Source organism: Vulpes lagopus, chromosome X (assembly GCF_018345385.1).
Source record: "Vulpes lagopus strain Blue_001 chromosome X, ASM1834538v1, whole genome shotgun sequence".
Classification (NCBI taxonomy): Eukaryota; Metazoa; Chordata; class Mammalia; order Carnivora; family Canidae; genus Vulpes; species Vulpes lagopus.
In genome coordinates, this window is record NC_054848.1 from 6,300,462 (window position 1) to 6,322,114 (window position 21,653).

Sequence of the window (21,653 nt, forward strand, 5' to 3'; positions counted from 1 at the left end):
TTGAACTGCGCAGGTCCACTGAGATGCAGGTTTTTTTTTTTTTTTTTTTTTAGTAAATACTGTACTGTACAGTACAGAAGAAGTGAGGTGTCATTACCCAGGAGCTGGGGGAGGGGCATCTCCTGCTCCCCCTCAGCCCCAACCCCCTCCTCCAGCCCCCCCACCCATCCCAATTTTAGTTTCATGCAATAAAAAGGCCGAACTTTTTATTCCATAAAACATGAAGGAAAAAACTCAAAATAAAAATATATTTCAAGTTCATGACCAGAAAACTCCCACCCCTTGCCATTCCCAAAAGGACCTTTTATGTACGTGACACTTTTTTGTTGTTTGTTTTGTTTGGGGTTTTACCATTACTGGGATTTTTAAATTTGTTTTCAGGGGGTTTTTTTTGGGGGAAAAATTTTTAAAAATGGAAGCTTCTAGCAAGCCCCCCCCCCCCCGCCCACCCCAGGCAACCTCTTTGCTTTCTTCTTTTAAAAAAAAAAAAGAAAGAAAGAAAAAAGGCCAAAAAAAAAAAAACCAAAAAACAAAAAAACCAAGCCCTGCTGTCTGTACCCAAGCCCTTCCACCAGGAAAGCTAGTCTAGGTGTGAGGTCTCATGCTGTCTTTGTAGCCATCTAAAAATAATGATAATAATAAACTGGGCAGTTTTTTTTTTTAAAAACATAGTGCGTTTATTTAAACTGTTGCTTTTCATAATTCATTGAATCTTATCCCAGGTCAATATCTTCATTCTATTACTTTACTGAATACATTCATTAGTGTTACATAAAACTTCACATAAAATTACATACAAATTAAAAGTACAGTTAAGAACATAGTCATGATCTGTGTGAAAGGATTCACCGTTATGGCACCCTAGTCCCTGATGGGCGTACTTTTTCTGTTTTGTGGGCTTCACAACCTTAGACTCTCTTCTGTTTTAGAGAAAATAAAGCAGCTCCTCTGAGCTCTATGCCACGAGGTGCCCAGCCACTGCATTATCGGTTTGTGTTCACCCAGTGGTACCTGTCCACCCGGTGGTTAGCAGCAGACCTCTGACCTTTAGGATGTTTATGCAATGCATGAGAAGTGTTCCCTAGGAGGCCCATATGGCCATCTGCCATATTCTTTTTGCGGGAGACATGGAACCAAGTAAATCTGTTTTCTATATGATTTTTTTATTTTATTTTATTTTTTTAAGATTTTATTTTTATTTATTGAGACACACACACACACACACACAGAGGCAGAGACACAGGCAGAGGGAGAAGCAGGCTCCACGCTGGGGGCCCGCCGTGGGACTTGATCCAGGGTCTCCAGGATCACAGCCCTGGCTGCAGGCAGCGCTAAACTGCTGCGCCACCAGGGCTGCCCTGATTTTCTTTCTTTCTTTTTTTTTTTTTTTTTTTAAAGAATTTTATTTTATTTTATTTATGATAGTCACAGAGAGAGAGAGAGAGAGAGGCAGAGACACAGGCAGAGGGAGGAGAAGCAGGCTCCATGCACCGGGAGCCCGACGTGGGATTCGATCCCGGGTCTCCAGGATCGCGCCCTGGGCCAACGGAAGGCGCCAAACCGCTGCGCCACCCAGGGATCCCCCCCTTTTTTTTTTTAAAACGTTTTATTCATGAGAGACAGAGAGAGAGAGAGGGGGCAGGGGGTGGGGCAGAGACACAGGCAGAGGGAGAAGCAGGCTCCATGCAGGGTGCCTGATGTGGGACTTGATCCCAGGTCTCCAGGACCACGCCCTGGGCTGAAGGCAGCGTTAAACTGCTGAGCCACCTGGGCTGTCCCTGATTTTCTTTTTTAAAAAAATTATTTTAGAGCGAATGAGAGGGCACACATAAGTGAGTGTGAGCAGAGTGAGGGGCAGAGGGAGAGAATCTCAAGCAGATGTCCCACTGAGCACAGAGCCCAATGCAGGGCTTGATCTCACAACCCTGGATTGCAACCCAAGCTGAGATCAAGAGTTGCATGCCTAACTGACTGAGCCATCCAGATGCCCTTCTGTATGATTCTTGCTTGCTTGCTTTTTTCTCTTCTCTCTTTCTCTTTTTTCTTTAAAGATTGTATTTATTTATTCATTAGAGACACAGAGAGAGAGGGAGAGACACAGGCAGAGGGAGAAGCAGGCTCCCCCTGGGGAGCCTGATGTGGGACTCGATCCCAGGACCCCTGGGATCACAACCGGAGCCAAAGACAAATTCTCAACCACTGAGCCACCCAGGTGCCCCTATATGATTTTTTTTTTTAAAGATTTTATTTATTTATTCATGAGAGAGAGAGAGGGGGGGGGGGAGAGAGGGAGGGAAGCAGAGACACAGGCAGAGGGAGAAGCAGGCTCCATGCAGGGAACCCGACATGGGACTTGATCCTGGGTCTCCAGGATCAGGCCCTGGCTGAAGGCGGCGCTAAACCGCTGAGCCCCCCAGGCTGCCCCCCATATGATTTTCTTAATGACATTTTCTTTTCTCCAGCTTACTTTATCGTCAGAATACAGTGCGTAATACATACATATCACATACTAAACATGTAAATGGAGTGTTTATGTTATTGTTAAGCCAATTGGTCAACAGTAGGCTGTTCATTTGGGAGGAGTCAGAGCTTTTATGCAGACTTTGAGCTGTGTCAGGGGTGGATGTCCCCATCTCCTGAATTGCCCAACGGTCAACTGTACTCTTCTGAGATGAGCTTTTATACATTTGTCCACCCTGCCTCTTTATTCCCTTAGCTTCCAATGGAGTGAGCAGTAGAAGTATTTATTTTAAGCAGTAGCAGAAGCATCCAGAAAGGCACTCATACCCTCCCACTTCCTGCCATGCACTCTTGAAATGAGATCTCTTTCCTGCCTCCCTTGCCTCGTTTGCCTCTGGCCACCCTCTCTATGACATGTAACCGTCCCCACCTGTACCTGAAAGGACTTTCTTCCCCCGCCTCCTGGGACCTCACTTCTCTGCCATAGAATAAACTTTGGCTCTGTGTGCATAAACCTTTGAGACATTTTGTGTTCAGCATGTTGAGATCTTTACATGGAAAGATTTTTCAGTTACTCTTAAATGAGGTGCCTGTAATTGCACACTGCTCGGTATTGGGGTCTGACTTTGTCCTGGCCTGTTATCCCTGTACTTCATCCTCAAGCAACTGCTGTGTTTTGTTTTTGTTTTGTTTTTGTTTTTTGTTAAGATTTCATGTACTTATTCATGAGAGACAGAAAGAGACAAGAGACCTAGATGCAAGGAGCCGGATGTGGGACTCGATCCTAGGACCCTGGGATCACACCCTGAGCTGAAGGCAGACACTGAGCCACCCAGGCGTCCCGCAGCTGCTGTATCTTTACCTGAGTATCTATTCAGTTGCAATGAGTTTCTGACTTTAATCACACACAGCAATCAGAATGGATTTCTTTGACATTTTGGTGCAAAGTAGGACAGCAGAACTGCTATTGATTTATCTGTTTATTTGTTCAGCAGGTAATGAGTTCTTCCCGAGTGCTGGGTGCTAGGGATGGAGCGGGATGTTGTTTGTGAGGGCAGCCACTGCCGCAGGGACTTGATTTGATTTTTTGTTGTGGATGATGGAAATGTCAGGAGCAAGCGTGGAGCTCATTGAGGCAGTTTAAAGCCTCAGTTACAGAATCTGTAGGATCTGTAGCAATTTTTTTTAAAACATTTTATTTATTTGAGAGAAAGGAGGAGGGAAGAGCACAAGCAGGGGGAGTGGCAGGTAGAGAGAGAGGGAGAAGCAGACTCCCCTTTGAGTGGGGAGCCTGGACTTGGGGCTCAATCCCAGGGCCCTGAGATCACAACCTGAGCCAAAGGCAGACGCTTAATGGCCTGAGCCACCTCGGTGCTCGAATCTGTAGCAATTTACCTTACTTAACAAAATGCTCTAGTGGCATTTTAAGTTATTCAAAATGCACGTCTACTTTTTTATTTCAAGCTAATGAAAGAGACACTGTCAACCACTTGTTTTGTGAATCTAAAGAAAAACTTCCTCTGTAAGGCAGGTCTTCACTGCTGGAGGATTTTTCTGGCTTAGATAGTGGGTTGCATTTAATCTCTGTTTTATATTGCTGATTAATTTTAAGTAGGACTTAAATTTCAATTTATGTTTTCTTTTTAAAATTACATTATTGGGTGCTTTCATGATTTCATTAAAAAAAAACACCTTCCTATTGGAAGGCACCGCATTTGACAGCAGTAGGGGGGGGGCAGAGTGTTTGACCTTTAATATTTTTTTTTTTACGTCTCCTTTAAAGACATTTTTTCTGTGTGAGCACACAGCGTTTGGTTTTCAAAATCCAGATTCTTCTAAACTCCCAAATTTTCGTTGCAAATACCATGTTTGCTGCTGAGTTCTTCTCCCAGTGTTTAGTGCCGTGGAATATTGTCATTTTGTACTCTGAAGCTATTTGTCTTTGTCAGAGGATGTAGGTGGAATATTAATCTTGTATGAAATTCAGATAAGCAGGGAGCAGATGGATTTATGGCTCTTGAAACCTCTAAACTCTACAGCTGTGGTGAGTCGTTAACCTACGAATAAAGAAATTCTGGAGTGTGGTTAGCAAGGGCTGGCGTGACCCGACTGGCACAGAATGCATCACCCTGCTGGGGAGAGTGGTCTTGAGCCCCCTCTCCCCTGGTTTGGTGTTGACACTCTCCTACTGCGTTCTGGGCTTCCTCTGAGCGAAGGAGGAATGCTAAGGTGTGGGCTTCGTGGGAGTTTCCTGGGCTGCAGGCAGAGCTACCCCACAGCCCTGGGAGGCTTTGGGGGTCCCAGTAGCAAAACAGGTCCCCGGGTCTATTATATCCGCAGAGGCTGAGGAGAGTGTGCACCCCAGGCCCTGTGTCAGGCAGCCACAGGCAGGTGCAGGAGAGGCCCAGTGTAGAGAGGACCTGTCGGGGATCCCTGGGTGGCGCAGTGGTTTAGCGCCTGCCTTTGGCCCAGGGTGCGATCCTGGAGACCCGGGATCGAATCCCACGTCGGGCTCCTGGTGCATGGAGCCTGCTTCTCCCTCTGCCTGTGTCTCTGCCTCTCTCTCTCTCTCACTGTGTGCCTATCATAAATAAATAAAATAAAATAAAAAGTTTTTAGAGAGGACCTGTCCCGGCCGGCATCTTAGAACACGCAGCCTGTCACATCTAGTACGACTTCATCAAGAGGATGAAAGCACATGCAGGTCATAGTAGGGTGCACTGGCCCTTGTGGGGATTTCAGCGATGGCAGTGAGATGACTGCATCTGAGGATCATTCTTTTGGACTTGAGCTGATGGCCAGAGTGCAGCACAGAAGGTGCCTGATGCTTACAAGAAGGTGTGCTTGGTGATTTGCCTCTCACACCTTGGCTGGGACGCCCTTGATGTAGGATGATGGAGGGAGGGGCCTCGGGTGAACTGGGAGCACCTCACTGCCCTGAGTGTGTGTGATAGTCACCAGCAAGAAAGAAGTGAGTGTCCTGTCTAGAAAGTGCAGAACCAGTTTTGCAAAGAACCTAAATTTTATTTTATTTTTTATTTTTTTAAAGATTTTATTTATTTTAGAGTATTTTCAGTCCATAACAGGGACTCCTCATTTCTTCCTCTCCAGCGCCTGGCAAATGCTAGTCTGCTTTCTATCCCTATGGATTTACCAGTTTGGGACATTTCATTAAACAGAATCCTAGAATGCATGGCCCTCTGTGACTTGCTGCTTTACTGGGCATCATGATTTCATGGCTTTGCCATGTTGTAGTGTGTCAGTGCTTCATTTTGAACTTTTCATAGCCAGGTAATGTCCCTCCATTGTATGGAATGACCCCATTTTCTCTATCCATTCATCACTTGACAGACACTTGGGTTGTTTCCACCGTTTGACCGTGGGAATGATGCTCCTGTGAACGTTCTAGTACTGGTTTTTACAGGGATGCCTGCCACCTAGGATCGAGAGGACCCAATGAACTGTCGGGTATCAAAATAATACAGGAAAGTTTTAAAGATGCAAATATACATTTTAAACATTATTTTTATTGGGGTGCTTGGGTGACACAGCCAACTCCTGGTTTCTGCTCTGGTCATGATCTCAGGATCATGGGATTGGGTTCTGCTTCAGGCTCCACGCTCAGTGCACAGTCTGCTTAGGAGTCTCTCTTTCCTCTCCTCCTTGGCTCTCTTCTTGAAAATAAATAAATCTTTTTTTTTTTTTTTAATTTTTATTTATTTATGATAGTCACAGAGAGAGAGAGAGGCAGAGACACAGGCAGAGGGAGAAGCAGGCTCCATGCACCGGGAGCCCGATGTGGGACTCGATCCCGGGTCTCCAGGATCGCGCCCTGGGCCAAAGGCAGGCGCCAAACCACTGCGCCACCCAGGGATCCCCGAAAATAAATAAATCTTAAAAAAAACCCCACGTTATTTTTATTGTTTTAGGTTCTATGTGAGGTAAGTGTACTTTAAAATGTGTTGTGATGTTCTTGCCACGCCATCTCTCCTCAGTGGGTATCTGTTCACATACTCATGCCTGAATGTGCTCTGTTCAGGAGTCAGGCTGGGTCTGTATCTCCATATTTCAGCAGATACAGAAGTACATGTCAAGTGTGTCTCCGTATTTGAGCAGATACCAGGCGTACATGATGAGATGAGGCAGGTCATTTAGACAGGTCCACACATCTCGCTTGGATGAGTAACTGTAGTCAACCATGTTTCTTTTGCCCAAATTTGCAATTTTAGGCCAATCAGGTGTTTTCTAGGTTCATACTTTCTCACTTATTGCATGTACATTTAGAGTAAAAGTCTTCTCGCATGAATATGTTCTACACCTAAAACTGTTAATAACGTCCTATGTTAAATATATTTCTGTTAAAAAAAAAGTTCTTAAAATTATGACTTTAAGGTCAAGTGGTCAGTTTGTAGAATGGCCAGGGGTTTTGTTTTTTTGTTTTGTTTTGTTTTGTTTTTTTGTTTTTTTTTTTTAACTCTTTGACTAGCATGACTTTTCTTAAAGAAAGGGAGTTTTCCTTATTTTCCCAAGCATAGAACCTCCAGTGTACCTGGTGTTAGTTTGAATATGTGCACTAGTTAGTCATTCTTGCCCTGAGGTCTTCAAGAAGCATACCTGGGTGTTAGAACAGTAAAGAACTTCTTAGATGACCTGGAGTCGCTTCCAGCAGAACTTTCTGTGTCGAGATCGAGCTGTTCATATCCGTGTTGCCAGTGGAGTAGCCATCAGCCACACGTGGCTCTTGATCACTTGAAATGAGCCTGCTGTGCCAGAGGAACTGAATTACAGGTTTTATTTAATTTTAGTTCATTTAAGCATAGAGGTAGCCACATATGACCGGTGGCTGCCCTGCTTGAAAAAGAGAAGATGGTTCAAGAGCCTTATTTGATGTCTGAGTGCAGTGAGGCTGGTGACGGTGGTAGGAGACAGGACACGGTTGTGGAAGAGCCAGACAAGCTGGGTCTTTATTGTGGTGGGTAGCTGGACACCGGTGTGGAACCTAACTAACCCCTTGAGAACAGGGATTCTCTACGTGGGTAATTTGCATTCACCTCACCTCCCCTGAACATCTAGCAGTTTCTGGAGGCATTTTGGATGGTCATAACTCAGAGGAGGGTGCTCCTGGCATCTGGGGTGGGGGGTGGGGGGAAGACCAGGGATGCTGCTCAGCACCCTACAGTGCACAGGACAGTTAACCAGGAATGATTTGGACCCAAGTATTAACAGTGCCATGGTGGACAAAGCCTGCTTTTATATTCACAAGGCTGGCCTGGTCCTTGGTTATGATTTAGACAGCTGCAGACCCGTCTCACGAAGGGAGAGCTGGAGCTTGCTCATGGTGCCAGGGCTCAGCAGACATGCAGCCTGGTGATGCCAAAGCAAGGGCAGGAAGCCAGGCATCCGCCTCTGCATGGCTTGGACACCCAGTGCAGGAGTAGACAGTTGATGTTTGTTAGGAGGCAGAGCGGTGACACAGCAGCCGTCCTGTGTGCTTTAACATCCTGGTGTGTGTTGCTAAGTGAGAGGAGGAGCAAAACTCCCTGCTTCTGCTCTGTGTTCTCTCAAATCCAGTTTAGGGAAACCTGACCCTTGACTCTGCCCACCGCTGTTCACCAGCATCATGAAAGGTGCCTGCAGTGCCCAAACACATCCTCATCACTTCCAGGTTTGCTTCCTCACCTCTCCAACATACTTTGAAAGCATTTGGAAAGGTCCTCTTTTGCAAACCAGTCTTGCAATATTTGGCAGAAGCAGAAACAATTCATTGGAGCATTGCAAGGGAACTGTGACTTCCTGTGAAGTGCCCTGATGAAATTCGTAAGGGTGCTAACCCGTCAGCCTGCCCCCCAGCACACACACCGGTTGCAGGTGGTCACCCACTTCCCGGGTCCCCAAGACCCCCCACCCAAACCGAAGTGCCATGCTTAGAGGTGGCCCCGATGCTGAGAAACACGAATTGTCAGCGTCGTAATTAGTAACACACACACGTCTAAGTGTTGAAAGTGAAAATTGGACTGCGCCGAGCTGGAGCAGCAGAAGGGAAGCCCCAGCGATGGACGGCTGAAACGGGGCTCTGTTGGCCTTGCGAGGCGGCAGTCAAACAAGTGCCGTCCTGTGCCCGAGTACAAACGGGTCGCCTGTGACGGGATGCAGGGGCGGCTCTGGCAGGGAGGCCGTGCCCGGCATAATGGACTTGAATTGGCCGTTTCTTTTCAGGATCCTGCACATGGTTGCAGCATCTATCATCCCGGGGAAGCTCGGATGGCTTGCCAAACAGATAATATTGATGGTTTAAAAAAAAAAAAAAAAAGGAATTCATGATACTTCGATTCCATGAAAATGATTTTTATCCTATCTGCAAAAACCAGAGATGTAAGTAGGGCACATGTGTCAGCAACTTAATAAGACAGTTATCCAAGGAGTTAAATGGAAATCATTCAGAAAAATCAGCTCTCTGGCAAACCCGAAGCCCCAAGGGGATTTTGGATGTTATTTAATGTAAAATTCCTTGAAGCAAAGACTAGCAGGCATTATGTTGTGGTTCCAGGCGGTTTTTTTGTGTTTTTTCCCCCCTTAAATATTTGTGAATGTGTGAATTACTCTGTGTGTGCTTACCATGGGAAGTAAAACCGCAGGCAGGGGGAGGGAGGTGTCAGCTAAATTCCTTTTCAGCAGAGAATTGAAGCATCTCGTTACAACAGACTCTATCTCCACAACAACGTGATGCAAGAAGCTGTAACAGATCTGAAACGAGCCGCCTCCGTGTCCACCAGCAGCGCGTTGGGAAACCCGCTCGAAGCCGTCACCGCAGCGCGGGCCTTGAACTTGGCTCCGATGGGAGCTTGTCGCCTGACTGTCGGGTAGCAGATGCATTGCTTCGGGGATTTTCACTGGGCCTCTTTTTTTTTTTTTTTTTTTTAAGATTTTATTTATTTATTCATGAGAGACAGAGAGGCAGAGACACAGGCAGAGGGAGAAGCAGGCCCCATGCAGGGCGCCCGACGTGGGACTCGATCCCGGGTCTCCAGGATCCCAGCCTGGGCTGAAGGCGGCGCTAAGCCGCTGAGCCACCGGGGCTGCCCATTCACTGGGCCTCTTTAACGGGGACTGGCCTTCACGGTCCTTGCACGAACACTTACCGAGAGAATGGGCGGTTGGAAGGAGAATGATGAGATGGGCTCTGACCACACCCGTGAGCCGAGGTCGGAAGGTTGGAAAGCGCGTCCTCCCGCAAGGCCGAGGGTGGAAGTGCTGGGGAAGCGAGGCGCTGAGCTACGGTTGTCCTTCCCTTCGCACAGCCCTCGATGGCCTCTGCGTCTGGGGATTCTGGATCCGGTGGCTTAGATGTCGGGATCCCCGTGTGGCCTCTCGGGGGGAAGATTCTTGGTTCCCACCGAGCCCTGTGGGAGACACAGGTGCACACTGGCGTGGAAGAGAAGTGGGTGCCTTGGGGAGGGATGCTGCCCTGCACCTGTGCCTTCTCCCCACACCTCCGCCTGTTGATCTCAGCACGTTACCCCTGCTGTGTTCTTCCCCTGGGAGGAGAGCGGACGAGGAGCGCACAGCCCTTGGTCTCATGCGGGCTGTGGAGCCAGAGTCAGGAGCAGAGATGGCTGAGGGACCCTTGAACTGGGGTCCTGAGAGTCCAGAGAGCCAGGCCGGGAACGGGCTTTGATGTAAGTTAAAATCAGATCCGCAAACCACCATCCTTATTAGTGGCCGTATGGTCCTCTTTGCTGTTGGAAAAATAATTGCACCATCCATCTGGAGGTGCCTAGAAATTGCAACACAGTTAAGTTAGAAATCTTAAAGACCTCTTTCCTGTGAGGCCTGACTTTGTAATTATTCAAAATAATTCTTTTTTTTTTTTTTTAAACCTTCCCAAAAGGCCATCTGAGTGAGTCTGATTAAACTTGGATGCTTGCATGTCCACATGTTCGTTTCCCTTGGTCTCTTTGGTGATGATGATTGGTTCTACCATTTCTTGGCCACCAGGTTAAATTAAAAGGAGGCAGCATTTGTACTTTGTCCCAGAACATTCCAGGGATTGGGTTCTCCAGTGAGGAGCTTTCTAGGACTCTGGTTTTCACTGAAGGGGGATTCCCCTCCACCACCGCCCCCAGATAACACTTGGCAGTGTCTCAAGATATTCTTGGTTGTCCTAAGTGGGGATGTGCTGCTGGCATCTGGTGGGTGAAGACTAGGGGTGCTGCTCAACACCCTACAGTGCCCAGGACGGCCCACCCCAGAGAGTGATCCAATCCCCCGTGTCCATGGTGCAAGGCTGAGAAGCCGTGCTTCGCGGTACTTGTCATTTGCCCAGCACTGCCGGAAGGGTTCTCTGCCAAAAGATTGTCTCGTGGGAGAGGGCCGAGGCCCAGTCCTGTCCAGATGTGCAGGTGTCCGAATTCTGAAAGGAAATTGGAAATGTGAGGGTCAGATCCAAGGAGACTACTGCATGCAGAGCAAAGCAGAGAGCCTGGAGAGCTGGTGGCGGCGGACTTCCAGCCCAGCTGAGTCCTGTTTCTCATTCCGTTTTTCATTTAGATTCTGCTGAGCTTTTTCCTGAAGGCTGTGGACTCGAGCCTGCCCCTCTGATTTCATTTCTTTCCAGTGCAATTTAGGTGAAGCTGGAGCAGAATGTTCCCTGAGGAGGGATTATGAGAATCAGGCCCGGCCTTTGCTAAATAAATGTATCAGGAAACTTCAACATCTTTACAAGAATGTGGCTAACCATTTCCCACAGCATCGTCGGGGTTGGAGGCCGTGCGGCAAATGGCCACAGCTTCCCTTGTACAGATGAAGTGTTGCAAAGGCTCCCCGCCCGTGCACGCACGGCCTTCATTACTGCTTCACAGCTACAAGTCTGTGTTTAAAGAATGTGTTCGTAGTAGCTCTAAGTGGGACCCTCCCAAGGTCCTATCGTTGGCCTTGGCGTCCATTACATTAATGAGGCCTGTAGGCCATCGCTGCTTTGCAGGCAGCGTGCCGATGCATCCCATTGGGGGCCTCAGTCCTGAGGTGGTAACCTTGGCAAAGGGTGGTATTTTGAGCATGAGGCTTCCATTCTTTCTGTTCCAGTGGTGCTGGTGACTGCATGTAAGGAAGAGTCCCTTATTTTCATACAGATGCGTGTGTGTGTCCTCTACCCTGGTGATGGTCTTCATGTGAACAGGCACAGAGGGAGGTGAGCTTCCTGAACGTAAGATCCATTTCAAGAAACTCGGTTGTGTGGTTGCCCGCCATGGGGCAGCTTGCAGCACCAGCCTCAGTGAGTGGGGTTCCAGTGGGTTTGTTGTTTCTCTTTCAAAGAGGGTAGTGACTAAAATTGGATATGAAAGTGGATTGCGTTGGCTAAAGATTGGGACGTGCGTTACACCTGTCGTTTCTGTGCTTACCTGCTAGTCCTCGACGTATACACTCTTAGCTCGTCAATGTGGAAATCATCTGAGATCCTCGAAGCATACAGAGTATTTCATATATTTCCATGTACCCCGCACTGAGTTTCAGTCGCTGTCAATATCTGCCCCTCGCTATTTTGTGATTTTTCATAGGGCAACTTAAAGCAAATCTCAGACACCACATCATTTCACCCATCAGTATATCAGGATACACCTCTGACATAGGATTTTATGTACTTACATATACACCCCGTGATACTGTTGTTATCTCTGGCCACCACTGGATGGCTCAGAACAATGGAATTTATTCTCTCACAGGTCAGAAATCCAAAATCACGGTGTTTGAAAGGTGGCTTCCCAAGAGATAGTTTAGTTTTGTGACACTGAACATATCTGACAAATTCTACCCAATAGTATGCAAATAAAGTAGCAATTATTCAATAATATACAATACATATAAATTTTCGTCTAAGGATAGTTTAAATTATTTTTCAATGAAGCTTTAAGTGTTCTTTTAAAAAATTGTCAAATATTGAACTAAATAAATATATCTTTTGAACCTCTACTAGTGTGAACAGAGTTGAAGGTTCTCAGGGATTTGAGGGAAAAAAAAAAAAAAAAAAAAGAAAGGTGGCTTCCTTCTGGAGGCTCTGAGGAGGACTCTGGCCCATGCATCTCTCCCCACTTCTGGTGGCTTCAGGTGATCTTGGCATGTGGCCGCATCATCCAGTTTCTGTTTCTGGTCTCATGTGGCCGCCTTCCATGTGTCTGTCTCCAAGGCTCTCCTCTCTCTTAAAAGATGGCAGTCATTGCATTCAGGGCCCATCCGGAGCCAGGATGACTTCAACTTAATTTGGTTCCATCTGTAGAAGACCCAATTTCTATTGAAGGCCCCATTCCCAAGTACTGTGGGTTAAAGCCTCACCGTAGGTTTTCAGGGTACACGGCTCACCCCACTACAGTGATTGTGTGTTTATTCCCCTGGTCCACCTGCACTGAGTTGCTCTCTGTTGACATCAGCTCCTAGAAGTCTTTGCTGGGGCATGGCAGGTTCGTTGTACGAATGGTTGCCTCTCAGAGGTGCTCTTATCCACTGTGCTGTGCCTGTGAGGGAGGTGAGTGGTTTTCTCAGGGTCATACGTCTTGTGGGCAACAGGGCTGGGTTGGCTCCAAATCCAAGGAGGCTGCTCATGGTTTGCAATGCAGGTTCGTGAGAGATGTCCGCTTAAGTTGATGGAATATCAACTATATATTACATGATCCTATGTTTCTTAGGTAAGGCTGTACATCCACTCCTTTATGATCGCGTAAGAAAGTTGTTGCTGCTTAAAAAAATACAGTAGCCCTCCCCCTGCCCCACCCCCCCACCTTAATTCATGATTCTGCTTTCCACAGTTTCGGTTACCCACGGTAGACTCTGGTCTGGAAGCAGATGGTCTGACAGTAGGTCAGAAGGTCAGTCGTAGGCTGATGCGGTGTCATCCACCTCGCCTCCTGTCACCATGGGCATTTAGTCACCTCACATTCCCACAGGAAGGACGAGTGTAATACAATAAAGTATTTTGAGAGAGGGAGAGAGCCGAGAGCACGTTCCCATACGTTTGAATGCTATATATTCTTATAATTGCTCTTCTTTAGTTCTGGTTAATCTCTTACTGTGGCTGATTTACATGTCTAAGACCAAACATGTTGTAGGTACAGGGTTTGGCACTATTTGCAGTTTCAGGCACCCACTGGGGGGTCTTTGGACATATTTCTCGAGGATGGGTGGGGGGACTACTCTACCATTTGTAAATGAGGGTTTTACATGTATTTTTAAGACTTTTGGTACGTCTTTAGTGTATTTCTTTGTTTAAATATGCTAGACTCAGCCATTCTTTTCATTTATACACCGCCCACCAAGAACGTCTGATGGAGGGTTTCTGTGGCTTGACACTTATTTTTCTTCCATCCTGATTGCAAACTGATGCTTGTAGATAAATGAATCTGTTGAGTTAGCGCTCCTAGGTCTTGATGATGGAACTAGAATGTGTTCATAACTTCAGGTCGTGTGGACTTTCTTTTCTTTATTTTTCGTTATAATTTTTTTTTCGACTAATACTTTTAATTTTTTTAAAGGAGTTTTAGGTTTACAGAAATCATTTTGTTAATGGATGTTTTATTGTCAATGAACTTAGCCATCAACTTAGTAATTTTTTAGTATCATTTTGAAATAGAGCTTTTGTTACAGTCAGAATAAAAAGTACACAAAATCAAGCCATGATTAGGCATATTCTTTGGATTGTTGGTAAGTGGACTAAATTCTTCCACTCAGGATGTGTTTTTTTTAGGGTTGCCTTTCTCCCTGATGAGCTGCCTGGACTCTTGTTCACACACACATCCCTTGACATTTTTTTTTAAGATTTTATTTTATTTTATTTATTTATTTTTAAGATATTATTTATTCATGAGAGAGACACACAGAGAGAGAGGTAGACATAGGCAGAGAGCAGGCTCCAAGCAGGGAGCCTGATGCGGGACTTGATCCCAGGACTCCAGGATCACACCCTGGGCCGAAGGCAGGCACTCAGCCGCTGAGCCACCCAGGCGTCCCTAAAGATTTTATTTACTTGAGACAGAAAGAGAGCACAAGCCAGGGAGGAGGCTCAGAGGGAGAAGGAGAAGCAGACTCCTTGCCGAGCAGGAATCCCGATTCAGGACTCGATCCCAGGACCTGAGATTGTGACCTTGAGCTGAAAGCAGATATTAACCTATAGAGCCATGTAGGCACCTCATCCCTTGACATTTTTTTTTAATTTTTTTTTTTATTTATTTATGATAGTCACAGAGAGAGAGAGAGAGAGAGAGGCAGAGACACAGGCAGAGGGAGAAGCAGGCTCCATGCACCGGGAGCCTGACGTGGGATTCGATCCCGGGTCTCCAGGATCGCGCCCTGGGCTAAAGGCAGGTGCCAAACCGCTGCGCCACCCAGGGATCCCATCCCCTGACATTTGAAGTATTCTCTGTGTTCTTGTCTAACTGCTCATCCATGATTAAACTCTAGACTTCGTTTTTAAAATTGCATTTTAAAATATTTCCTCTTGGGAGTCTGTCCTTCAAAAAAGGATACAAACGAGCTGGCCATTTGAACTCTACACTATGAGCCAGATGTTAATTTTGGTATCCATAACGTTTAAGAATCATGAGGTAACCTTGCTATGGGCTTAAAGTATCTCTCCTAAGATACTTAGCAGTTACTAAAGGGACAACAGTAGTGACCAGTCGGGACAAAACCCAGCGGATCCAACACTTGAGCCAAGTTAGGAGGGTTAACCTTGCCAGGAACAAGGCACAGTGACACCATGTTGCCCTGAAGAGGGCGCAGTAGCACTTCTGTGCTATCCCTGCCCCAAATGCATCTAATCAAGAGAAGTATTAGACAACCCCAAACTGAGGTGCATTCCACCAAATAACTTCTTGCACTTATCCAGAGTGTCTGGATCTGACTGACAAGGAAGGCAAAAGCAACAGAGCAGAGCGGACTAGGGACTCTAGTGGAACGTGGGGTCCTGGATGGGATCCCGGATGGGTTGTGCAGAGGACTCTAGTTTGCTCCATCTGTTTTGATCATTGCTTTGTTTATGTCCAGTATTAACACAAGGGGAAGGCGGGGGGTGGGGGGAAGGGTATATGGGAACACTGTACCATTTCTGCAACTTTGTGTAAATTTAAACTGATTTCAAAATAGTTTTTTTTGTTTTAAAGAATCATTTTTGATATGTCTTTATATGACTCATGCTTTGGTTGGCATCGCCTTAACTTTCTACAGTTCTGTTTTTTGCTAAAGAATGTACATCAAAACCTTATCTTCATGTGACAGTATCAGCTGAGACGTTACTGAGTTTAAACAAGATGCCGAGGAGGTAGGACTAGTTTCCTCTTGGAATTCTGAACATTTACTGGTTTTCTTAAGGAATTCGTTGTATAGTGTCTCTCTTTAGATGAAAGGCCACTCATGTTGAAAACACAGCCTCTTTTAAACACACTTGAATTTTAAAAGATTTTTTTTTTTGCTTTGTTTTTTATGTGTAGTGCTGTTAGGGGGTATTCTGAATCTCAGATTTACATCACTGCTGTGCATCATTCTGTGTGATCTGTAGTCTTGTCTTCAGCCTCATGGAAGGGGCCCCTCTTTCCCATTCTTAGAAATGTAAAAGAAACCAGTGGGGAAAAGTTGCTGTTTGAATGTTGGTTGGCTCATCCCACAGGGCAGAGGATGCTCCACGGGGCTGTGCCTCCCTCAGCGACTCCATGGCTCCCCCCGAGTCGTGAGGGAGCGTGTGTGTTGGAGGGTTGTGAGGACAGTAGTGATGGAAAAGGGGAGTCGGGGCGGCAGTGACCCAGCAGTGACCCAGCATGGGAGACCCAGGACAGGTGGCAGAGGCTGCAGCAGGTGCAGCCTGGCGTCTGCTCTCCTGGCTGGGACTCTGTTACCGGGGACTCCTGCTCACTCCGTGTCCCTTGAGCAGGTGCTCCGTCCAGGTTCTTCTTCTTCTTCTTTTTTTTTTTTTTTTAAAGATTTTATTTATTTATTCATGAGAGACACAGAGAGAGAGGGAGAAGCAGGCTCCATGCAGGCAGCCCAATGTGGGACTCGATCCCGGGTCTCCAGGATCACGCCCTGGGTTGAAGGCAGGCGCCAAACTGCCGAGCCACCAGGGATCCCCCGCCCAGTTCTAAGCCTCATTTTTGTGCTCTGTCAAAGAATAATATCTTTCTCCAGGCACCAAGGTGGCTCAGTCGGTTGAGCATCTGCCTTCAGCTCAGGTCATTATCTCGGGGTGCTGGGAGGGAGCCCTGCATCAGGCTCCCTGCTAGTGGGGAGTCCGCTTCTCCTCTGCCCCTCACCTTGTTCATGCTCTCTTTCTCTGTCAAATAAATAAAATCTTAAAAAAAAAAAAAAGTACCCTGCCCTTGATATCAGCATTACATGCAGTTCCTCGTGGAAAGCACCCAGCACGCTGCCTGCCCCTGGTGCTGCGAGCACTAGGCCGGTCTGGTGGTGGTTTCTTCCGTCCTCATTCTGTGATGCGGAAGACATCCTTGAATTGCTCGCTCTGCTGTCTGCTTCCCTTTCCTCGGATGCAATGCTCTGTGTCCCAATTTACTGCTTTCCTTTGTCCCAGTCGATTTAAGCTCTTAGTGTTGACATATTTAAATATTTTTAAAAATAAATCTTGTTATTCAGAAAAGTATGTATTCATTCGAGGGTGATTTACTCTCTGCTTGCTCTGTACTGGTTATTATTGCAAGGAGCGGTGCTGGGGCTGGGGGCTGGGCAGTGGGCAGAGGCCGCTGAGCCTCTGTGCCCACTGGGGAGCAAGGCCCTGGGCCTCGGCCTCCGCCCTGGACCGCTGATTGCGCATCCTCGGCTGGTGGTGAGGAGCTGTGAGGCTTCACCTGCTGCTGGAGGTCGGAGAGGGGACAGCCGCGTGGGTCCACGAGTGCCCGGGAGGAGGTTTCCGGAACCCCGGGGAAGGGCTTTCTGACCGCGAGGGCAGCGTGGCCTCCTCGGCGTGCCTGGGAAGTGGTCCTTCGGTGCAGGCGGGACACGGGAAGGTGCTCCGGGGTTGGGGCGGGGGGCGGATCTGGAGTTCATTTGTCAGTGAGTAGAAGCCACTTGCTCCCCAGAACAGCTTGGGGTTTATTTTGGAAATCTAAACTACTTTGAATAGCGATATAAAATACATTGTCCGCGGGGCACGTGTGTTTTTTAGCTGTTGATGCCCTTCGGTACCTGTGAAGTTCTATCTGTTGATGCCGTGTTTTTCCCTGGTCGCCGAGAGAGAGATCGGAACCCGTGGGCCGTGAACCTGTAGCAGATCGCGGGGCCACCAAGTAATGTAAGAACGCCCACGTTCGGTCACATTCTATATGCCGTAACACGTACCCATCGTTTTAATCGTCCATAAACGCTAGTTCGTTGGCGTTAAAGTCCATTCATTTTGTCGTGCAGCCGACCGTCTATACCTACGACCGTGCCATCACCCTCCCTAGAAAACTGTCCCCGTTAGGCAGCAGCTCACTTCCAGCGTCCCCTCTCCTCCCGTCTCCAGGTTGCGCACCCGAGGTCCTCGAGCGGCTGAGATGCCACCGGATGGCCGCTTAGCGGTAGGTACGCTGCCCACCTGGGGTCACCTGAGGGCCGCAGCGCACACAGCTCTGTCCGTGTCACACGTCATCTCGTGTGCTTCCTGTCTCCGTTTCCATGCCGCCTGTCTTCACGCCGGAGTCTGGACAGGCTGATGTGGGGGTGTGGTGCGCCGCCGCTTTGGGACCTGGTGACGTGGGCACGGCAGGGTGGCTCACTGGGCTGATGCCTGACTCTGGATTGCGGCTCAGGTCTCGATCTCGGGCCCTGGGGTGGAGCCCGCGCCCTCGGGCTCTGCACTCAGTGTGAGTCTGCTGGAGACTCTCTCCCTGCCCTCCCCCTGCCCGCGCGCACGCACACGGTCTCTCTCAAATCTAAAAAAATAAAATAAGTGTATGAAGTTCTGGTACTGGAAGTGCACCTGTGTGGCTGAGTCAGACCAAGTGAAGGCATGCATTCATTTATTCACTCACTCATTCATTCATTCATTCATTCACCCAGCCAGCATTCACTGACCTCGCACACAAGCCAGACATCGTGGTGGGCCCTGGCTGTTGCTCAACCGACCAGCTGTACCTGGACGGTCTCTGACGTGGGTTGGTTAGCTTCGGGGTGTACATAGCTCCGTAGCTCAACGACATCCTCTTCCCTGGATCTGTCGTTGTCTTTTCTTCTCAAGGAATTCGTACATTTTGATTTCAAGTAAAAGGGTTTCACGCTGTCTCTGTCTTAACCGGTGCCTTTTAAGCCCGTGTTTCTGTTTTGCATGACAACAGTCCCCCGCCATGAAAAATGTGGAATTTAAGAGTGATTCATTGCCACCATTTGTAACTGACTTTCAAGTAGGACTTTGCTGGTTCTCTGGCACTTGTCATGCAATCATAAACCTCCTGTCCTGGAGGGGAAAATAAATGCATGTGTCTGTGGGGAGATGTGGATGGGCGGCTCTTTGGTGTAGGGGGTCTGTAGTCACCCCATCTTGGTGTTTAGGTATCACTAGAAAATTCAGGCATGTAGGCATGAAGGTGATGAAAGAGTAGGCCGGGATTTTTCTGTGCTCTGTGTTGTAGAGAAATTGGGCACATTTCACACTTTTTAAATGGTGAAGGAATAGGAAGCACAATGAGAGGAGAAGGCTCACTCCTGACCCAAGGAGAGCTAGTCCCTCTTCCTTTCTCGGCACAGTCCTGGCTCCTGCTTACTCACCGACACGTGAGCCCCAGAGCTCTGTGAGGCCCATGGATCTCCTTGGGGAGCAGAGTGTACACTGGGCTGAGCACGGTTGCCTCCCCGAAGTGCATGGAACACTCTCCAGCACCAAGCGGTGCATTCGCATGTGCTCTGTTTGTAAAACGTCTGGAGCATCGGACGAATGGACAGCAGGGGTGCTGGCTCCTAAGGCTCAGCTTCTGGAACTCAAAGATACCAGGTGGAGTTCAGGTTACCCCAGGTGGTCCCCACCTTGACCTGACATTGAGATCTTGAGGCCTAGTGGGCTGAGGTCTGGGACCCGGGGCGGGGTGGGGGGCGGCCCACAGGGAAGGCTTGCCCTCGTCTGGTCTAGGGCTGAGTCCTGGGTATCTTGGGGTGGAGGCTTGTCTCATTTTCTCCCCTCACCTGCCCTTCCCTGCCGGCCTTCCTGGATCTCTGCCTCACACATACCCCGCCTTCCTGCAGCCAGCCCGCTCTCTATCCAGGCTCATCTTCTGCCCTTGCCCCCATGTCCTTCCCCTCCCTCCTCTCCAGCCACCCCCTCCCACCATTGCTTCCCATCGTCCTGTGTCCACACCCCACCTGGAGCTCATACCTGGAGCACCACCCTCAGCCCCATACACACTGCCCTCTCACACTCCGAGGACGACACAGGCTGGTGGCGTGGAGCCCTTCCATCACCTTGGCTTCCTCCCAGGAATTTCCCACCAGCCCCTGGCCATGCCCCATGGAGCAGAAACTGCTCCCAAGTTGGGATGTTGCTGGGCTGGATCAGCAGGGAAGTGGTTTGAAAACAGGATGGGGAAGGGGGGTGGTGGGGCGGGGCGTGCTTGGGTGGCCCTGTATTGAGCCCCATGTCAGGCTCCCTGCCGAGCGTGGAGTCTGTCTAGAATTCTCTCTCCTTCTCCCTCTGCCCCCGCTCCTCTCCCACTCGCCTGTGTGCATGTTCTCTCTCTCCAGGAAAAAAAAAAAAAAAAGATAACAAAAACCCCCACAAAACCCCAAAATAGGATGCAAGGGGCCATTGGTATACAGTTATTCAAGGGAGTGTATTTCTTAGAGGATGGCTTCCCAAATGGTGCTCTTACTGTGCTTCCCAGATAAGGGGCATGCAAGCAGCAGAGTGAATTAAATTATGTTTGTGAAACAGGGCGCTCTCCCAGCAGGAACTTGTTTGAGATTCCAACGAAACACTTTCCAACAATTTTTTTATATCTGTGCCCGAGATTGTAATAACTAGCTCTAGGTATCTTTATTTTAAAAGGAACATAGTCATGTGTGGACACATTTTTAGGCAGAGAATGGTACATTTTAGTTTTCAGGATTCCTAGGAGGATAAAAAGGCAGTGATTTCATAGTGTTGTACTAATAGTACTTGGTCTGGGGAGATTTCTCTATGAAAATATGCCCCGTTGATGCTGCCCTGCCCATGCTAAATTTACTCTTTCTGGGATTTATAGGAATTTATCCTTAGCCGGCTCTGTGGTGGGCGTGAAGGTGGGGGGAGATCTTTTTGAAAACTAATGTCTTAAGAATCCATGAGTAAAAAGATTTTTGCCTCGAGGGATCCTTGCTTTGGTCTTTTGTGAGCACAGAGCTTCCAGCAGAATGGATTGTTTTGTAGCCAAGTACTTTAAGGAAGGTAGGATGCTGGTATATTGAATTGTTTTAAGCATTTTCATCAGCTCTCATCCTAATTTAGGACTGGAAAGATCTTCCCTCAGAATCACTAAGTTGTGCTTGCTGGGGTGATTTTATTTTCCTGCTGTCGCATTATTAGCATATACCAGCATCCTTCCAGGCTTTCCTCCATCCCTCCAAATGCCCTAATTTGCATTTAATCTCTCTGAGAGCTAACCCTTTAACTAGTAATCCAAGAGGTTTCAAAACTTGCACTTTTTGGGGGCACCCTGGGTGGTTCTGTCGGTTAAGTGGCTCCCTTCGGCTCAAGTCATGATCCCAGGGTCCTGGGATCGAGCCCCGCTTCGGGCTCCCTGCTCTGCAGGGTGGGGGGGCTGCTGCTGCTTCTCCTTCTGCCTGTCCCCCTGCTTGTGCAGCTGCTCTCTCTCTCTCTCAATCTCTCTCTCTCTCATTTAATTGAGAGAAAAGCTTTAAAAAAAAAATTACACTTTTTTCCTGACCATAGGATGAGCTCCCAGCACGGAAGGGCCCTGGCTTCATCGGTTTCCAAAGCAAAGTGAGCATCAAATGCAATCAGCGTGGTGGCTGTGGGGTGGACACGTGGCCAGACCTACAGGAGGGCTCCTGGCGCGTTGCCTCCCTTCTCGCCTCTATTTGCAGAGCTGTGCCCCCCACGCAGACCGCTGTAGAGCTCGCCAGTGGGGCAGGGCCGAGAAAGTTCGGGAGCCCGATGGGGCTTAGCGCTGGCCAGCGGTGTGCTGAGCGCTTGGTCGATCCTCAATCCTGGACCCTCGGGCGCGGCTGCCCCA

General features: G+C 48.2%; 1 protein-coding gene across 1 annotated transcript in view; it reads left to right on the forward strand.

The window, feature by feature from the left end:
- The window catches only part of TBL1X (transducin beta like 1 X-linked), a 210,983-nt gene that overhangs the window by 78,647 nt on the left and 110,683 nt on the right, over positions 1–21,653 (forward strand). The window lies entirely within an intron of this gene.